The following is a 19,312-nucleotide window of genomic DNA, read 5'->3' as shown; positions in this document are numbered from 1 at the left end:
CAACAACTTCTTGTACCAACTCCTTGCTATGCCTTCAAGCAAGGAAGAAAAGAAACACACCACTCACGACTGACCAAATAGAGGCAGTGCTAAAAGTGCTCTGTCACTCCCTATCAGGCATCCCTTACCCTAGAATGCACTGAGGAAGTTTGCAGCACGGCACTCGGCACCTAAGTCATTTGAACAGTGCCAGTTGAGCTCTGCCACTAGCATCAGTTAAATATCAAACCTCTCAAATGGCAAATGTAGCTCATGATGTCAAAAACAAAGCTCAGAGGTGGGAAGGGAGGATGGTAGTCGGTTAAAAGATCAGGTACTTTCACCACTGCAAAACCTTAGGTTCCTTTCTTCTTTGGAGCAAAAACCTCTTCTATCCTCTAAAACCTTGAAAAAAATTTCTTCTTCCAGCAGGGTACTGAAAATAGCTTTGCATTTAACATTTAAAGTTGTTTTTGATCCCACACTCTTTCAGCTCTGCTCTCTCCTGCAAACTCATTCCATTCCCTAAGGGCACTTATAAGTATATTTTATAAGCAGGCAAACTAGAGTCACCATTTTTATCCCTAAGAGTTAAAAAGAAAAAACAATTTACATAATTATATGGAAGATAAGTTGGCCAAGAACACAGAAATCTTATCTGGACCAAAAGTTCTAGGACAAAATTTCTCTCAACTCATCAAGAAAGATAGCAGATCAAAATCAAGGTTCATACTGAGAATACCACTGCAGAGCTATACACATGGGAACTGCTTGAGTTCCTCATTGCTGATTGCCATAGACTTCAAAAAGAAATCAGAGGCAGCCATTTGAGGGCAGGTTTGAACAATGAAATATATCTGTGTTTCCCTGCTATGGTGAGAAAACAACAGGATTTTACAGCCAAGAAGAATCTGAGAAATCAAAGTTCAAAGAGGAGGACAACTTACTCAAAGATACTCAGCCAGTCAGTGGCTGGGCCAAGACTGGAGCCCAGGCCTCTGCCAGTGTCCAGTCCAGAGTTTTCCCCACTCTCTGTACTACTGTCTCATTTATAACACATGAAACCAAACTTTAAAGGCATAAAGGTAAAAAATCCCTTTCATAAAACTTTAACAGACTGAAAGAAATAGCAGGAGAAGTGACTGAGGTAAATGGGCCCTATGAATGCTAACAGCAAATGAGGTACAATGCTACTCAGTGGAGGGTCTAACAGCAGAAGGCTTGATGACCGCTGATACTAATCAGTACGTTTTCAGCTACGGTCGCCACTAAACAGCTTTTGTGGGCTTGCCTAGGAATGAAACCACCATTTAGTTCATTTTTTCCTATAGAAAAATGTATCCCAAGTTTCCATCAAGTGCCTTACAGATAAACTTTTGAAACAAAACCTGTTTTTAAGATGGCTATGCACATAAAGCAGAATTCTGAGGTCTATAAAGTTCTTCACTAAACACAATTAAAACAGTAATAGTTGGTGAAACATGCTAGGGGTGCATTTATAAGAAAACCTTTCAAACCCTTAATTTGTTTATATGCAATATAATGTTTTATTAAAAGCCTTCTGAGCAGGGTATGGTAAATTGCTATTTTATAATATATAGCTAAGGATAAATGCTCTAATTCTGTATTCAAGTATTTACAAGGCCTTTCTAACAGTGGGCTCAGGATTAAAGGCAGTGTAAAACAGTCAGAAAACATGTTGACACAAGCAGTTCATAATCCAGTCACCTTAGCCTTTACTTTCCTCAAAAACATCAATCACCTTTCAACCCCAGGGCCTTTACACATGCTATTCTCTCTTCCTGAGATACTTTCCCCCAGATCTTTCTGAAGCTGAGTTCAAATGTCACCTCCTCAGAGAGGTCTCCCCTGTGATCCAGATAATGCACCTCCTTCCCTCCATACCTCATCACTACTGCCTTACTCTATTTGCTTGCCATCCTAGCACTTGTCACAACGAGGCATGAAAGTGTTTCACTGTTCATCATCTGCCTCCTCTAACTGGGCCCTTGTTTTGTAAACTGCTGTATATTCAGTGCCCAGAACAGTGCCATGCATCCAATAAACTTCACCTATGGAGTAAATGAGTGAAACTGGAGTGTGGAAAGTGAGCATGAGAAATTAACCATGAAACAATTCAAATATGAGAGAACTAGCCACCCTGATTCATTTGATATGGCAATTTGCTCATTATGACATACCCCTGCTTCTGAACAAACGAACGGTTGACAATCAAGAATAAAAAGGAGAACACACAAATGGAGCAAATGTCATCAGAGGTGCTTCACAGAAAAGTGAGATCCAAGGCAGGCAGAGAAGTGAGATCTCCATCCAGTCAGAGGGAGAGTGTGAATGAGGTGGCCTAGGGAGGGCAGGGGAGAAGGAAGCAGAACTGAACCTCGGGCACAGGGATGTGGCTGGGAATGGAGGTTGAGTGGGGAAGCAGGGCTGGGGAGGAGGAACAGGACCAGACCCTGGAGAGCCTGGAAGACTGGACACAGGGGTGCCACCTGCACGCCACTGGCAACAGGGCTGTTCTTAGCAGGCAAAGCTGGCCTGTCATGTGGGAAGACTGAAAAAAGTCGGGCAGAGCAGAAAACTGGTCAGAAGATGACCAGGGTGGTCTAAGTATGAGGGGGCAAAAGGAGCTTCTTCCCTCTGCTTAGGCATGAGAAAGATGTAAGCGAGCAAGATGTGAAGGCATCCCCCACCCCCCACCAAAAAAAAAGACAATTTCCAGAGCATCTCACAGTAGCACACCATGGCAGATTCAGGCCAACTTCCCATCCATCCTGCTCAGAGTGCACTCAAGAAAGACAGAGCTCAGGACGAGAGCTCTGAGGGCAGGGCATGTCCTTCGGTGCCTGCCAAATCCGAGGTTAATTATATTTAGGACAGCCTGTGTTTATTATCTTTTTATTCTTTGAAAAAAAAAAAAGTGGTATCTAATTTCACTGTGCAGTATATATTTGAACATTATGTAACACATTTTTATGTAACAGGTTCTTGACATAAAACGATGTGTCCCTTACTATCCAAATGTATTGGGGGAACAACTGGAATTAAAAACATATGTGTGTGTGTGTGTATATGTATGTATATATATGTATGTATATATATATATACATACATGTACACACACACACACATACCCCAAGGCTGCAACTATACCAAGATTGTGGACGTTAGTCTTTGGGGAGAGGAGGACAAAGGTGAGGGACCTTTGAAAAGGTCCCCTCCCCAGTGAGTAGCTCTGCAGATGGGTAGATGGGTGTAGGGAGTAGGGTTAGTGAGTTATGTTAGAAGGTTCATATCACACAAGGAGCTACCTGGGGAGGAGCTGGTTGAGCCACAGGGGGCCTGTGTCAGAGCAATGCTGCAGAAAGGCAGGAGGAGGCCAGAGAGACAGCCACGCACAACAGGATGTGAGGAGAATGCTCATAAGCCCTCGGAGCTGCTGCTCAGGTGGCATCCAGATGCACAACCCTTATGCGGAGGGCTTAAGCCAGCCCTGCTCTATAAGAGGCGCATACCTCGTTTGTCAACAATAAGGCTGGTTCCCAACTGCTGTCGGCCTACTGGCTCCTGGCATGGTGTGGGTGAGTGACGTAAGGGATATAACGGGGTGTCTCCTCACAGTAGGCATCTACTCAGGTGTTACAGGGCAGGCTCTGGAGTTTACCAGGCACAAATCTTGCCCCAAGTCATAACAGCTGAGTGACCTTGGACAGTTTCTAAAACCATGTCACTTGTAAAGTAAGGATAAATAGTACCTGCCTCATGGAGTTGTTATGGAGTTTAAATGAGTTAATAAGCAGAGGTAACTCACATATGTGCTGGCACACAGAAAGTGTTCAATAAATGTTAGCTGCTATTACCATAACAATTATTATTTCTATTTTGCAGACTCAGAGAAGCTAACTAATTTGCCTAGGTCACACATTTCAAACAGTGGCTGAAGGAATAAATACATACCAATATTCAGTATATGCACAAAACCCAGTGGTTAGAGCATCAGCCAAATTTAAATTAGGCAGACCAGCCATCCCCTTCTTTAACCAGACTAGATAAAGATGAGTTTGCACAACTTAAAAGAACAGCACGTACTAAGGTAAAAATCACTCTCCATTACATGCCAGTACTCAACGTTCCCCTGCAGCAAAGATGACTAAACCTTATCCAATCTTATCTCCCCCTGAAGTTAAGTCCGCAATTCAAACCCGCCTTCCACATAGACCTAAGTACTCACGGCCATGTCCACTTATGGCCCTGTTGCACCCCTTGTCTCTCACCCCCACCTCTCTGCAGTGTGCATCCTCTTCCCTCTACCTGCTCCATCCTTGAGTGCCCACCCCATCCCATCTCTTGCTCCTCAAGATCTTTAACTGAAATGTACATAGCCTAAAGGCTCCCTGTGCCTGTCATTTTGGGGAAAGCAAGATAAACTCCTCCCAGAATGCTCAGCCTGAGTGAGCAGGTGAGATATTCTCAGAGACAGCCCAACACAATATGGAATGCAGCAGAACCTAAGAGAACTGAAGAAAAATCAATGAGGACATTGCTGCCAGGTATGGGGAGGAAGGAAAACAAAATGAAGAAATGGTTCTGCCGGACCAAGGCCCCGAACTGGGTCCTAAAAGCAGAGGAGGATTTGGACATGTGAAAATTGAGGGATGGACTAGGTCAAGGGCTGGTACAGGAAGTGGACAGCCCCTAAGCCTGACTGGAAAGTCCAGGGACACAGCAAGGTCTGGCAGACAGGCAGGCTGAATACGGAGACCACTGCACGCCAGGCCAAGGCACCCCAGCAAGGCAACGAAGAACAGCAAGACTGACAGCAACATTCACTGAGTGTTTGCGATGTGCCATGAATAGACTGGCACACTTTTTCCAATGCTTTAACTCATTTAATCCACACCTCAACTCTTTGATGTAGGGGCTACTATGATCCCAGTTTTATAGATGAGGACACCAAGGCATAGAGAGCAAAAGAAACTTGACCACAAGTCACCAAGCCAGTAGGGAATACTTAGCATGTGAAATCTGGCTCCAGAGTCTGTACGCTGAACTACCCAACCTGAGTGCCTTTTAGGGCAGCTTGGGGAATTAAGGGATGTAGGCTCCAGTGTGTCAAGAGAATTCAATGGGATGGTGCTTGCAAGCAGTCTGCAAACCTGTAACCACAAATGCAGGTTATAGGCTGCCATTAATGTCCACAATGGACCTGTTAGCAGAACACAGGAGAGACAGGTCAGGGCTAGAGAGAGGATCCTGGGCCACAGGGGACTGTGTGACTAGCAGAGGCTAGGATAGACACTTATCTTTACAGGGGTGCAGGAAGAGAATCAAGAAACCAGCATGACCCAAAAGCTGAGGGAAGAAAGGATTTCAAGGGGCAAAAAACAGGTGAGGTAAAAGCTTCAAAGGGGCTGAGCCAGGTGGCTCATGACTGCAATCCGAGCTCTTTGGGAGGCTGATGCATGTGGGTCACCTGAGCCCAGGAGTTTGAGACCAGCCTGGGCAGCATGGCAAAACCCCATCTCTACTAAAAATACAAAAATTAGCCAGGTTTGGTGTGCGTGCCTATAATCTCAGCTACTTGGAGGCTGAGGCAGGAGGATCACCTGAGACCTAGAAGGCTGCAGTGTGCCATGACTGCACCACTACACTCCAGCCTGGACAAAAGTAAGACCCTGATCAAAAAAAAAAAAAACTGCAGAAGGGCCAAGAACAACTGCTCAGGAATAAGGATGGGCAGATAGACCACAGGAACTCAAGACAAAGTTTTGGAGAAAACTTTGAGAAGAAATATAAAGAAGGATGGTAGGGAGAGAAGCCAGAGGGCAGGTACTAAGAATGGGGCAGGAGATGGGAGAGAGGGGGAGATGGGCAGGAGGAAGGAAAGAGAGGTATATGGACCTGAGTACCAAGTAAAGACACATGTAGATTGCCTGGCAAACAGCAGGCTCACCACACATCTGTTTTTGCCTCTTCCATCCTTCCTCTTCTAAATCAAGCCTAAGGTTTTCAGAGTGAGGTGGGGAAGACTAAGGACAAACAGCACAAATAATATTCTGGTGACAGAACCTGGGCAGAGGTGAGAAGGAATGGCAGCTGGCACTAAGGAAAGGCTTCCTGTGTACAGGCATTTTATACGCACCATCTCCCTTAATCCCCACACAGACTCCATGAGGCAGGCACTGCCATTACACCAAGAGGAGAAGCCTAAGGTCAGAGGAGTCAAGCACATGTCCAAGCCCACACGGCCCAAACCCAAGCCATAGGATCTTCTGCCACCAGAGGCCAGACTCTTGTTCATGGTAAGAGGCCAAGAAAAGGGACAGAGGAGAGGTCCACTTGCTTTCTCTTCACTGGGAGGAGAGGAGGAGATGGTGAGGAAAGAGATAGGACATTTTGTGCAGGGAGAAAGAGATGCTGAAGGGGGTTGAGTCAGAGCAGGACTTACTTCATGAGGGGGAAAGAAAAGATAGGGTGGGTATTTGGGATAAATCTGAGTCTTGTGATAAGGTGACAATGAAAAAAGATGGTGGGGAAGGATAACATGCTTGTGTCCCTAGATCCCAACCAAACCTCAGGGTCTAGAAAGGATATTTTAATTCCCTGCAAGTGCCTACTTTCGTTATCATGATGCTTCCTAAAATCACTGCATATAATCACGGGCAGAAACTGTTTCTTTAACATTGACTTTCTCCTACCACAGTGAGAGTTGATGATAAAATCACAAAGAAAGCTCAAAGATATATTACAACCCTTACACCAAAGAGAGATACTAAATATCTAGTTTTTACCTTTTCATATGCAGTTTTGTTAATACAGCCAAGTCTTTCTATGGTGCTTGTCCATCTTTTAGCATATAAATTCTACAGAGATTGTTGGTGTGAAGGGATAAATCTGAAAACACCGCCACTTCCTTTTCCTGCCCTGTGGCATGCAAACCACTTCTGCAAATAGCAGACAAACTCGTGAGTAATCATCATTTTTATAAATCATTTGAAATGGATCCTTTAAAACACCATCTGTTGATCTGCTTAACTTTCCTATGAAAATAGGGCTTCAGCTCAGATATTCTGGAGGTGCCAGGAGGTAAATGCCAACCTAAATTCAAATGTATTAAATATTTAGAGACTTACGGAATTTTAGAACAGAGGAACCTTTGAGATCACCTAGTTCAACTGTCTTACTTTCCACCGGAGGCAAACAGAATCTAGAAAAATTTAGTAACTTGCCCCAACTGGAACCACCATGAAGCCTAAACTAGAACCAGGATGTCCACCTCCTAACTCCCAGGTTAGTGCTTTTCTACAAGACCTGTTCATTCTTCAGAGGGTGGAATAAAGAACAAATTTAACTACAGTTTTAACTCATTAATTCATTGGCTACATCTACCATCAAAACCAAAATGCTTCTATAGATCCAGCTTCAGATGATACAGGCAATTTCAAATCCTGCCCAGGAAATTTCCAAACCTTCCAAATATGATCTACAAGCTGTTTTAAAGACTTATCAATAAAGTGATCTGAGTAACAAAACATGGACTGAAAGATTAAATTTTGTATTTTCAAAAATATTTTGGAATTCCATTGATATGGAAATCAAATCTAACACCAGTGAATTTTTTTTTTTAAGTCTTGCAAGCACGGAGAGCATATTATTCAAAACTGCTCAGGAGCAGCAATGATTATTTTAAGCTCATGATTCAACGGGCACATTAATTAAAAACTCCACCAACCCAAATTGACAGATCTTGATATCAATGGGACCAGAATAATTAAAATAATAGTTGTCACATAAAAATAGATTAAAGGGGTGAACAACAGCAGATGTCTGAAGGAAAATGACAAGCAAGCAGGTGTCGTGGGAAATGAGATACATCTAAGGGGCAGCTTTTATGGATTTTTAATAAAACGATGATGCTGGAAATACGGGTATACGGGTAGTGTCAAGAAGAGCTTGTTCACAAATACGGAATCTGATTTGATTTTTGGAAGCTGGGTGAGGAAACTTGGCTAATAATTCCTCGCTGAGGAGTAGCGGTGGAGAAAGGGAGAAGAGACAGCAAGCGCCAAAGCGCCAAAACAACGCTGGGTGACCCGGAAGGGGCCGAGGCGGGGAGGGGAGAGAGGTCAGAAGGTGTAGGGAACGCGGAGGCAGCGGGTCTCCCACCGACCGACCGGCAAGAACTTGACAGCAGGCGCTGGTGTCTAGTGCACCCCTTCCCTCCCAGCTCCCGCCGGCGCTGCCCTCACCCGCGGCCGGCTCTCGCGACCCCTCGGGATGGCTGACATGCGCCCCACAAGGTCGACGTTCACCTCTACCTTCCTCTTCTACTTCCAAGCAAACCGGGAGCTCTCTGGGATGTCAACACCCGGCAATCGCCAAGCGGGAACCTTTTCTTCCCTAACATCTCTCAAACCCAAAGCGGGAGCCAGGCTCGCTGCGCCCTCCGCGGAGCTCCGGGGCTCCAAGGATGGCCCTCACCCGGGCTCCGGGCGATATCCCCACGCTGACGCGCACCTGCCCGCAGACCCCACGGGGCATCGTCGCGGGCCGCCCGGGAGCTGGACGGCACAAGCCCCACGAAAGTTCGCAGACTAGGGTCGGCCCCGGGCCGGTCGGGGATTCCCGGGTGCAGTGCCAGCCCCGGCGGCGGCGACAGGGCCGAAGGAGCGGGCGGACTCAGGCTCCCCAAGCCCGACGGAGACGCCCTCCCCGCCCCCATCCAGCCTCTCGGGCTCCCGAAAGGGAAGTGAAGCGGGGAGGAAGGGCAGACGGCACCGTTCGTCCAAAGCCCTTTGGGGGGCAGCCGCCAGGGATGGTCCCCTCGGGGATCCCCGAAGCTCCCGGGGATACATCTAGGAGTCCTCCTTGGCCGAGTCACTGCCCCCAAGTGCAGAGCTGTCCCTTTAAGAGGCAGCTGGCTGCCCCCCTCCCCCTCCAGGTAGCGATGCCCGCGGAAGGGCAGTGGGTACTCCCGCGGACACTCTCCCGGCCCCTTTAAGCGCGCCTGCGGCACCTCTGCCCGCCCTAACCCGCAGCGCCAGCCCCCGAGAGGAGGATGGGGGCGGACGGGCGCGGCGCCTTTAAGGGGCAGCCTCCCCGCGGCCCGGGTGGGGGCAGGGAGCGGTCACGGGCCCTTTAAGGCCGGCAGCGGGCACGTCGGGCAGGGTTCTCCGGCGGCCGGGTTGCCCCCGGGGCGGCGGCAGGGGCGCAATGACCGCGAGAGTGCTAACGGCCCCCGACGGGGTGCGCGGGGCCGCGCCGCTGGCCGCCGCCCGCCTGACACTCACCGTGGCTCGCCGGGAGCGCCCGCGCCCGCGCCCGCACTCGGATCCCGCGGCGGCGGCGGCGGTGAGTCCGGCGCGGGTAAACAGGCACCTCCGTCCCTGACCTACTTTCTGCCTTCCCTAAATGTCGCACCACTAACCTACTTTCCGACCAATCCGCTCCCCGCCGGCCCAGGCCCGGCCCCCCGCCCACCAATCGCTGTGCCCAACCCCCCTTCCCCGCCCACCAATGGAGGAGCCGCGGCGCCCGGATACCTGCCTCTTTCCGCCAGCCAATCCGAGCGCCCGAAGGGAGCCGGTCCCGGCGGCTGCCCCCAGCCAATCCGCGTGCGGCTCGGCGGAACGCTGGCCAGTTGTGTGGCGGCTAGAAAGGCCGCTGACCAATGGCGAGGCGGCGGGGGCCGGTTTACCTGCTACTTTCCCGCCACCAATCATTTGGGGCACAGGAGCGCACGCCCCGAGGAGAGGACCAATCCGCGCGCGCTCCTTGGGTTCCCTCGCCCCTGCCCTCTCCCTTTCCCCTCAGGTCTCCCACTCGCCGCGGCCACTGCGGTGCCCACGCCGCGCTCCTCGGGGTCGCCCGGGATGTCCCTCTTCTCTGGGTTCCCTGCCGGCTGGCATGTGGCCGCCCGCCCTCACCCCTCCTCCTCCTCCTTCCCCTTCTCCACGCGGGGCACTCCGACGAAAAGCAGCAGTTCTGACTCCCCTTCCTCCAGCTCCATCTAGGAAACCAATTTTAGGAACACTGAGTGCCAGATCCTTCCTAAAACCCCTGGTTTGCCAAAGTCCAAACGAGAGAACGAATACTTAGTATTTCTAGAAGGCGTTTCCACCCCGAGGACTGCAAATGTTCTCACGTTCTTTGCGTTCGTCATGACCTCCAAGTGTCCCACTGGAGCTGTCATTCCCGTCGTTCTAAAGAGAATACTCGAGCGCAGAGCGATTCCATTGCATCTCCTTCCAGTAGCCAGGTTTTGACCACTTACAGTGGGGCAGACACCCAGCCCAGCGGCAGCGCTCTCTGCTGCAAAAAGCTGTCTATGGAGCGAGACGGAAGGAAGGAGTTACAGAAAATAAAAATTTGATAATAACATGCGACTCGGTTGCTGAGAGGACAGAGAAACGGACTGATTTTTGCATCTCAGGCACTTAGCAGAGGGCCTTTAGCACAAAAAACTCCCGGCTCTTCTAGATGTTAAACTCTCTGAATAGAAGGACAGCATCTTCTTTTTCGTTATCCATCATGCCGGCTCCCCTTTAGCGCCTGCCGGGGTGGGGTGGAGTGGTGAGGGCGGAGCTGGTACCTAGCAAGTGCACCATAAATATCTGTTGGCTGGATACATGAACAAATGGAATTAAATCAATTGGCCTAATTCTGTTACCCAGACTGGTCCCTGTGACTTTAGAATTCTAGCCTGGTAAGTTCCTTGAACACAGGCACTACGGTTTGTTTGTTTGTTTGTTTGTTTGTTTGTTTTAATCTTTGTAACACCATTGCCCATCCCCAGCTCATTGACAGGCACCGAGTGCCCAACATGTGCTTGCGGTCTGAATGCTGACTGTTTTCAAGGTCAACCAACTTCATCAGTAGCTTGATGTTTTTCCTAAGTTTACACACAGATGGAATCTTATTGCTACTTGGTCTCTGCCCACATTTCATGAGGAGATCACTCTAGGTAAGTGGGACTTAAGCAAAGCACTTGACAAGATATCGTGGACAAGATGAAGAAATATGGACTGGATATCATTAATTGGACTAATAACTGGTTAATTAACCATAACCTAAAGATGCTGATTAATGAGTCCACGGTGACCGAAAGGAAGAGTGCAGGGAATCAACATTCCAGCAGCACCTACTACATACCAGACACTGTGCTAAGTACTTTCCCCACATTTTCTCCCTTAATCTTTATAACCACACTGTGAGGAAGTTTTTATTGCCCCATTTTACAGATGAAGAAACTGAAACTCAGAATTTAGCCAGCTGGCTGAAGGTCACACAGTAGGTGGCAGAGCCATGATGCAAACCAGATTTTTTCTTTTTATTTCAAAGCCTGTATACCACACCAGTTCCCCTCAGAAAGACAGAAGCCTCTCTTCTAGGTCCAGACATCAGGACTTTTATCAGTGTCCTGAAGGAAAATCCGGAAGATTTGCATCACATGTCCAGATAACACAAAGCAAGGAGGGAAAGATGCACTATTATGTAACACTAGCCACATACAGTATTGGAGCAGTGGGCTGACTCTAACAGGAATAAATGTGGAGTCCCACCCTATGTGAAGCCAGCTGGAGGCAGAGGTGCCTTAGGTGCATATAGGAGCAAGATAAAGGGTCTTAGGTGACAAATAATCTGAGTTCACAGTGAATTGTGGCTGCCAAAATAAATAAATGCTCTTAGGGCCAGTTGTGGTGGCTCACGCCTGTAATCCCAGCACTTTGGGAGGCAGAGGTGAGTGGATCACGAGGTCAGGAGTTCGAGACCAGCCTGGCCAAAATGGTGAAACCCTGTCTCTACTAAAAATAAATAAATTAATTAAAAAATTAGCCAGGCATGGTGGTGCATGCCTGTAATCCCAGCTACTCAGGAGGCTGAAGCAAAAGAATTGCTTGAACCCAGGAGACAGATGTTGGCAGTGAGCCGAGATCATGCCACTGCACTCCATTCTGGGCAACAGAGCAAGACTTTGTCTCAAAAAATAAATAATAAAAAAAAATAAATGCTCTTAGGCTGCATCAATGGAAGTCTGACATGTAAAGCAAGATATGTGTTATTGTGCCGCCCAGTGTTGTACCCACATGAAGTGTTGTCTGCAACTAAGACATTGCAAAAAGAAATTATCTGCATGCACAAGTAGAGGGACCTGGATGTAAAGTGGTTAGAAACTATGTCATATGAGGAAATATTGAAAGAAACAGAAGATTTTGCCCCAGGGGTACAAGGTAACTGTCTTGATATATGTGAAGAACTGCCAAATAGAAGAGAAATTAAACTTATTCTTCAGGGCATTAAGGGGCCAAAGGAGAACCTATGAGTAGAAACTCTAGAATGAATTAATACGAAGAATTTTCTGACAGCTAGAGCCTCCTCTGCCTTGATCAATTAAGTTTCTTGTCACAGAAAATATCCAAGTGGAAATCAGACTACCATGCAGTGGGAGGGGATGAAATAGGTGTCTTTTTGGACTCTGTTCCTTTGAGATTCTCATCTTGAACCCTGGTGTTCCTCTTTTAAAGGTTATCTCCCTGCCTTATTCTACCTTCAGTGGGCAAGCAACTGTTTTCCCTCACGTGCACCTGTTTTTCCCTATGTAATTACACTTTGTGTTTCTCTCTGTTGGAGATCCCAAACACCTCTTTCCACTACCACCTACCTTCCCTTTTCTACTTTCCAGAATACTGAACTTTCCATTCTTAGGAGACTGCTAAGGTCAAAGTGTTGCTCTCAATGTAAATTTTACTGGGCATAAGTAGAATCATGCAGATAAAAGGGAGGTAAGAGAGAGCATTTATTTGCGCCTACTGTGTACCAGATGCTTTAAATACATTATTTAATATAATCCTCACATTAACCCTAGCAGCTGATATGCTTGCCCTCCACACTTGCTAGCTGGATGCCTTTTGTCAAATTGGGGTACACTATTTGTACTTCAGTTTCCTCATCTGTAAAAGGGGGATAATCTGGTATCTACTTTATAGGTATAAGAGTTCAATGTGATAATAGATGGAAAGCCCTTAGCACAGTGCCTGGCATACAATTAAGACTCAATACATATTGGGTATCACTCTTAACAATTCAATGAAATAGATATTTCTTGCTCCCATTTTACAGATGAAGTTAGTGAGGATAAAGTAGTATAATTCACAGTAGTTTCCCTGAGTCTGATCCAATGATTGGATCCATCAGAATTACCTGGGGAGTTTGTAAAAATACAGAATTCTGAGTCCCACTCTGGAAGATTCTGATTCCATTTCTTTGGGATTTAACATTTGTGAGTGGTTTGATCTGTTAACCAAGGTTGATTTCTGGGTGTAAAAATATGGGAATTTTTTAAAATCAGGCATTAATGATTTAACCAGTGTTTATAGCTTTTTCAGCTGCTTTTGAAAAGAACTTCCTTGGCTCTTTTTTGAATGGGATGGCCATAGCAGCTCAGAATGGGAGAGCAATAATACCTCATTTGGAATGTGTCCTAGACCGTGTAATTCGGCTTTAGACTAGATCTTGCTTGCAGACATGGCCAAGATTCCAAAGATCTTGGTGCTCAGATGTGAAAGGGGCTTTTCCATTTGGTTAGAGGGAGCTAAAGCACCAGTGGCCACATGGCTTCTCAACAGAAGCTCTGAAGAACAGATAGACACTGTCTTTGAAAACCTGGCACTGATTTTATCTTGCTTTACTGGAATGAGCAGCACTAAAATTCACTTTCTGAAGAATATTAAAGAAAGGAAGAATCCATTCTAGTTAGTATAGTGAAGTGAAGTGTTCAGGGAAGCCATTTCAGAAATACATTAACCCCAAAAAATTTACAATATGCTTTTGAAAAAGAAAAGAAGGGATAGATTGGGGGAATTTGATCTAAGATATTATCAAAGTGTACTATTAAACTGTGGTATTAAAATAGCCTGGTATTGGCATAGAAACAGACCAATAGATGAATTAAAAGGCATAAATTCCAGAAACAGACTCAGTGTATGAAAATTGAATTATAAGGTGAATTTTAAAGGATTGGGAAAAAGATGGATTTTTCAATAAATGCTATTGAAACATGTAGCTAGCCATATGGAAACACATAAAACTTGCTCCCTACACTGTACTTACATTAAAACAAAAACCACAGGAATATAGAATTTAAGTACATAGACTCAAACCTATAAAAACACTAGAAAAAATAGGACTAAAACATCTATAATCTTCAAAGGCTCTTCTAAGCATAACACAAAATCCAGAGGCCATGAAAATAAAGGTGGAGTTCATGCATGCACACACACTCTCCATATGAACAAAATAAAGGAACAGCTAGCGTGCAGGCCCCACAACACATTATTAATGCGCCATATACAAATTCCATAAAAAGTCAGCAGTTGGGGTGGTGAGATGTAAGCAGTGATGTCATTAAAATCTGTTATTGGTAGAAGAATTACTCCTGATAAAGAGCTACTCCTTGCAACATTGTCTTACTTCATTGGCCCTCTCTTTCTTTTTCAGTGTTTTAAAAATAAAAGTTGATAATCACCAAGCACAATCTCCAGCATCAAAACCTGTTCAGATCCTCTGCAGTGAACTCTATATCCTTTGCTCCACTCACATTAAAGCTATGGACTCAAAATTTATCTAAGGAAAACCCTCATCTTGCTCACAGATGTGTGTGCATTGTAAGAATGACTGCTACACAAATCTCTCCTTTCTCTTTGGAAGAACAAGAAGATCTATTGCTTTTCTTTTCAGATTATGAAACCAATTCAAGTTTGTGGTCAAAAATTTTGGAGAGCACAAACATAAAGAAGAAAATAAAAATAATCTATAGTTCTATTAAGCAGATATAACGCCCATTAAAATATCAATGTATTTTCTTTGTAACTATATCATATTTTAACATAATTTTTTTTTTTTTCAAAATTAGGAGACAGAGTCTTGCTATATTGCCCAGGCTGGACTTGAACTTCTAGGCTTGAGTAATCCTCATGCCTCAGCCTCCCAAGTGGCTGAGCCTATAGGCATGCCACCACACCCAGCTCTTTTGATCTAATTTTTATCACAGTAAAGTTTTGTCATCTTGCTTTTAAAAAATTATCACAAGCATTCTCTCTTGTTATTGAGCCTCCTTCTACAACAGACTGTCTAATGGCTGCAGCATTTTTATTGTATGGAGAAAGTATACCTCATTATGCAAAACTCTCTCATTGAAAACATTCACATTGTTTCTAATGTTTCTTTGTTATACAGATGGCCCTGGGCTCACAATGGTTTCACTTATGATTTTTCAACTTTATGATTGGTTTATTAGGATATTCAATGTATTTTCAACTTTCAGTATTTTTGGCTTGTCATGGGTTTATTGGGACATAACCACATCAAAAGTTGAGGCTCATCTGCAAGCAGTTTTGAAAAGAACATTCTTTGGGATTTTTAAACCTCAGGGCACTCTAGAAGCTAAACGCTTAATGGGACTGGCCCATAGCTTTCCTAAGCTACTTCATTACCACACTGGGCTTCAAAGAATCAGCTGGTATAGACAGAAAATAAAACTTACATATTTTTTTCTTATAAAATTTCAATGTTACCTCCTCCTGCTGCTGCTTCTCTCTTTGCCATAAAACTTATTTTAAAGACATGAAAAATTATATGCATTTGAGCTAAATACAAAACCACTAGTGACTACAGCTTGTTAAGTGGTCTCTGGGAAATTTATGAGCCAAAATCTGTGTCATAAATTGATAGTGCTCCATCTAACAAAAGATTGACAATAAAACTTACTGTTTTAGCTATCTAACTCTTGAGTATGAATACAGTCCATTTAGTTTGGGTTGTATTATTATTGTTTTTGACTCCTGCACTTCACATACATTTTCTTTTATTCATCTACTGCTAAATCATTTGCACATTTACCCGAGAGCAGGTGATATTACCTCTCAACCCTTGGAAGGTTTGGATAGGTGAGAAAGGTAAAAGTAAAAGTCAACAGCCAAAAAAAAAGGCAAGAAAGAAAAACTTCACACTGATCACCTCTGCCTGTAAATTTCCCTCATTTCCATTGCCTGTGACCCATGAATCTAGCTTCATTGCTTAAAGGTCACTTCCTCAGGGAAAGCTTCCCTGACCTCCCAGCTATAAAAATCTACCGCAACAGCACCTTGTACTTCCTCTTTCAAAGTCCTGTCAGACTTGTAATGTCTTGCCTTCTCATAAACTCTGTGAGGCAGGTGCCACACCTGCATGGTTCACTTGTATATCTCCCATAGCTATCAAAGCAGTAGCGCATTCATGAGAACAAATATTATCTAAACAAAAGAATAAACAACGATGAAGAGATGCAAAAGTGAGCTGTACTTCCTGCATGGGCACACATGAGACATCACCTTCCAGAGGTACACATTGGATTTAAGGCACTGGCTTCAATTACACCCTCATCAGAGAAAAGTTCCTACTGCTTCTGAAATATTATAGCAGCCTCTGCATTTCACCTTTTTATCCTTCTTGAATTTTCCTTGCAAAACATATTTATTTGTTGTATGCTTCCCCCAGTAAGGTCTGTGAGGGGAGGGTTATTTTTATTGCCATATCTCTCATACCTAGAATAGTCTCTAGGAGGTAGTAGTTGTGCAATAAATATTAATTAAATAAATGAATGAATGCATTTCTAGAATGCAGTACATTGAGCCATTTTGGCTTTTAAATAGTCACACCAACTTGCAGCAAAAAGCACCACATTCCATAACATAGGGAGAAAAAGAATAAATAATTTTAAAAATTTGTTTTTCTAGTTGAGTTGTTTCTATCATTTGTTAGCGAATTTTTAGAGTTGCCACTATTCAAAATGTTTATTTTTTTTGCCTCACAGTGAGTTGACAATATGTTCAAATAAAGTATCTCACTGGATATAAAAAGAAGGAAATTTTTTCATATGTTACAGTGTGAATGTCGATTTTGTTGTTGTTCAGGAAGTCCAATGATAAGGACTAGCAAGTTGATTCATTTTTGAGAAAACAAGTAGTTATATCAGCTGGATAAAATACAATGCTATCCTTTAAAATGTTAAAAGTGAAGTTAAACCATAAATATATAGAAAAAAGCCAAATAATGTCACATGAAAAGTAAGATTCCCATCGTATACAAAGTGACTGAAATTTTGTAAATAAGATGTGTACATATGGACAAAGTTATAAGTGCTCTAGCAGTATCTCAATGATTACATTTTATTGAAAGTTTCTGCGATAAACTTTCTGCTAAGTTGTTTATAAAAATAAAAATAATTTTAAAAGGAAACCAGGAGATCCAAGTGTCCCAGAACACTTCATGTGTTTTCTGGCACCACTTCATGTTATTCTGGTTTTCTCTTCTTAGTTAGTCACCAGTTATCCACCTTCATATTGAACAGCCTTTGAGATGACTTGCCCTGTTTGGACTGGGATCCCTGGAAAATTCCAGGGTGATCTGCTTTTATGCCTTAGAGTCTCTTTTAATCTCAATAGACTAACAGAGAAATACCAAGAGTTATATTGTGGATTTCCAGTTCCAAGATGAAATTGAATATAACTTACAGTTTTAGTGGTGCTTGGCATTATTTTTATTTTTCAGACATTCTCCAGCTTGAATCCACTTCTGGGGAAGACACTCTGCTGCCCAGGAACTTTCATAGCTAAAGGACCTCTGCCCTATAACACCACAACCCCACACGCTACACCAGGTCATGCCTTAACCAAGAGCCCTGGTCTGAGCCCAAAGGGGGAAAATATGATTTTCTTTTTCCTGAGGCCATGGTCTTCGTGATTTCATGATTCCCAGGGACAGTAGGTTTTGGAAATTAGGGTGAACCAGCTCTTCTCACATAATCCCTACTTCATCTACTCCTCCACTCTCTTCCTCTAATGCAGAGTGCAATATTGGCACCTTGGAAGGTTGGCCATGATTCATGGTCCATTACAAGATTTAGGAGTTAACCTTTCCAAGTAGGTGAAACTAAAATAGTTGGTAACCTCCCTATTAAAATCAAACCTTCTCCCTCACCCCTGACTAATCCTAGGACTTGAGAATATAAAAGACAAACAGCAATTTCATTGTACCAGGGGAAAATAGTACAGTAAGACTCTCACTCTATTAAATTCTTCAGACTGGGTTTTAAGCATCCAGCTGTCTTCATTTGCAAGGCATTAAATATTTTCATATTCCACAAATGGGCCTATTGAACAATGATAAGTGAAGTCTAATGCAACTATTTTTAGTATGGAAATTGCAATTAAAATGCAGTGGAATAATAATCTTGCCTAAGCATGTCTGAGATCTACTTTCCAGTTTTTTCAAAACAGTGTTTTCTATGTCTGGCTGCAGAGACTTGTTGCTTATTTTCCTTCTGCTGAAGAACAGGTAACACTTGACATTCTTTCTAAACCAAGTGAATATGCAGCTGAAATTGTGGTTTTGGCTAGACACAATCCTTCCTTCTTTCTCCATGTTTTCATTTATACAATCTAGGGGATGAAATTTGTTTCCTATATATAGTGGTAAATTACCATGAACCAAATCAGTCTCTTAGGTAACTATCATCTGTCTATTTACTTATCTATCTATCAATCTATCTATTTTTAAATTTAGTATAGTTCATTATTGTTGTTTAAGAAGAGACAGAAAACATACCTAATAAAATAATAATAATAAAACAAACACTTTTATGGTACTTACCACATGCCAAGAGTTATGTGAAACACTTTACACATATTAACTCAACCTAGCACAATTGACGCAACTCTAGAGGTAAGTTTCTATGTTATCCTTATTTTATAGATGAAGAAACTGATGTATGGAGAAGTTAAACAACTGCCTAAGGCTCCCAGCAAGTAAATGGCAGAGCCAGAATCCAAGCCCAGACATCTGCCTCAGAGGCTGCTGGCCTCACAGCAAAAACTTTGGGATGTGGGTATTACCCCCATTTTATGGGTGAAGCCATTGAGGTTCAGAGAGGTAAAACTATTCATTCAACATCATGAATCTGGTAAGCAGCTGACCTAGGATTCAACTCAAGTTTCAGGGGTCTTTGGCTCTAATGTTTGTGTTTTCTCCAGCTTGAAATAGTACTATTATTAGTAGTAGTAGTAATAGGAATAAAAAATAGAACTTTTTATTCTTACTGATAAAATATATGATATTCCTACTAATAAAAGGTATTATATGTCCTGGGCCAGGCACAGTGGCTCACATCTGTAACTCCAGCACTTTGGGAGGCCAAGGCTAGTGGATCACCTGAGGTCAGAAGTTCAAGACCACCCTGGCCAACGTGGTGAAACCCCATCTCTACTAAAAATACAAAAAA

The 19,312-nt window shown here is 43.9% G+C and overlaps 1 protein-coding gene across 9 annotated transcripts in view; it reads right to left on the bottom strand.

Annotated features, from left to right (window-relative positions):
* ARNTL (aryl hydrocarbon receptor nuclear translocator like) overlaps positions 1-9,430 on the bottom strand; it is a 109,928-nt gene extending 100,498 nt beyond the window's left edge. For all 9 annotated transcript variants that reach the window (XM_017525774.2, XM_017525775.2, XM_037737496.1 and 6 more), the window contains exon 1: positions 9,288-9,430. The gene's annotated coding sequence lies outside the window, so the exon portion shown is untranslated. The remainder of the gene's footprint in view (positions 1-9,287) is intronic.
* Between the last annotated feature and the right edge of the window lie 9,882 nt (positions 9,431-19,312).

The sequence above is a fragment of the Cebus imitator genome, unplaced genomic scaffold (genome assembly GCF_001604975.1).
Source record: "Cebus imitator isolate Cc_AM_T3 unplaced genomic scaffold, Cebus_imitator-1.0 Scaffold39, whole genome shotgun sequence".
NCBI lineage: Eukaryota > Metazoa > Chordata > Mammalia > Primates > Cebidae > Cebus > Cebus imitator.
Note: the sequence above shows the minus strand (reverse complement) of the source record. Positions and strands in the feature narration are given on the sequence as shown.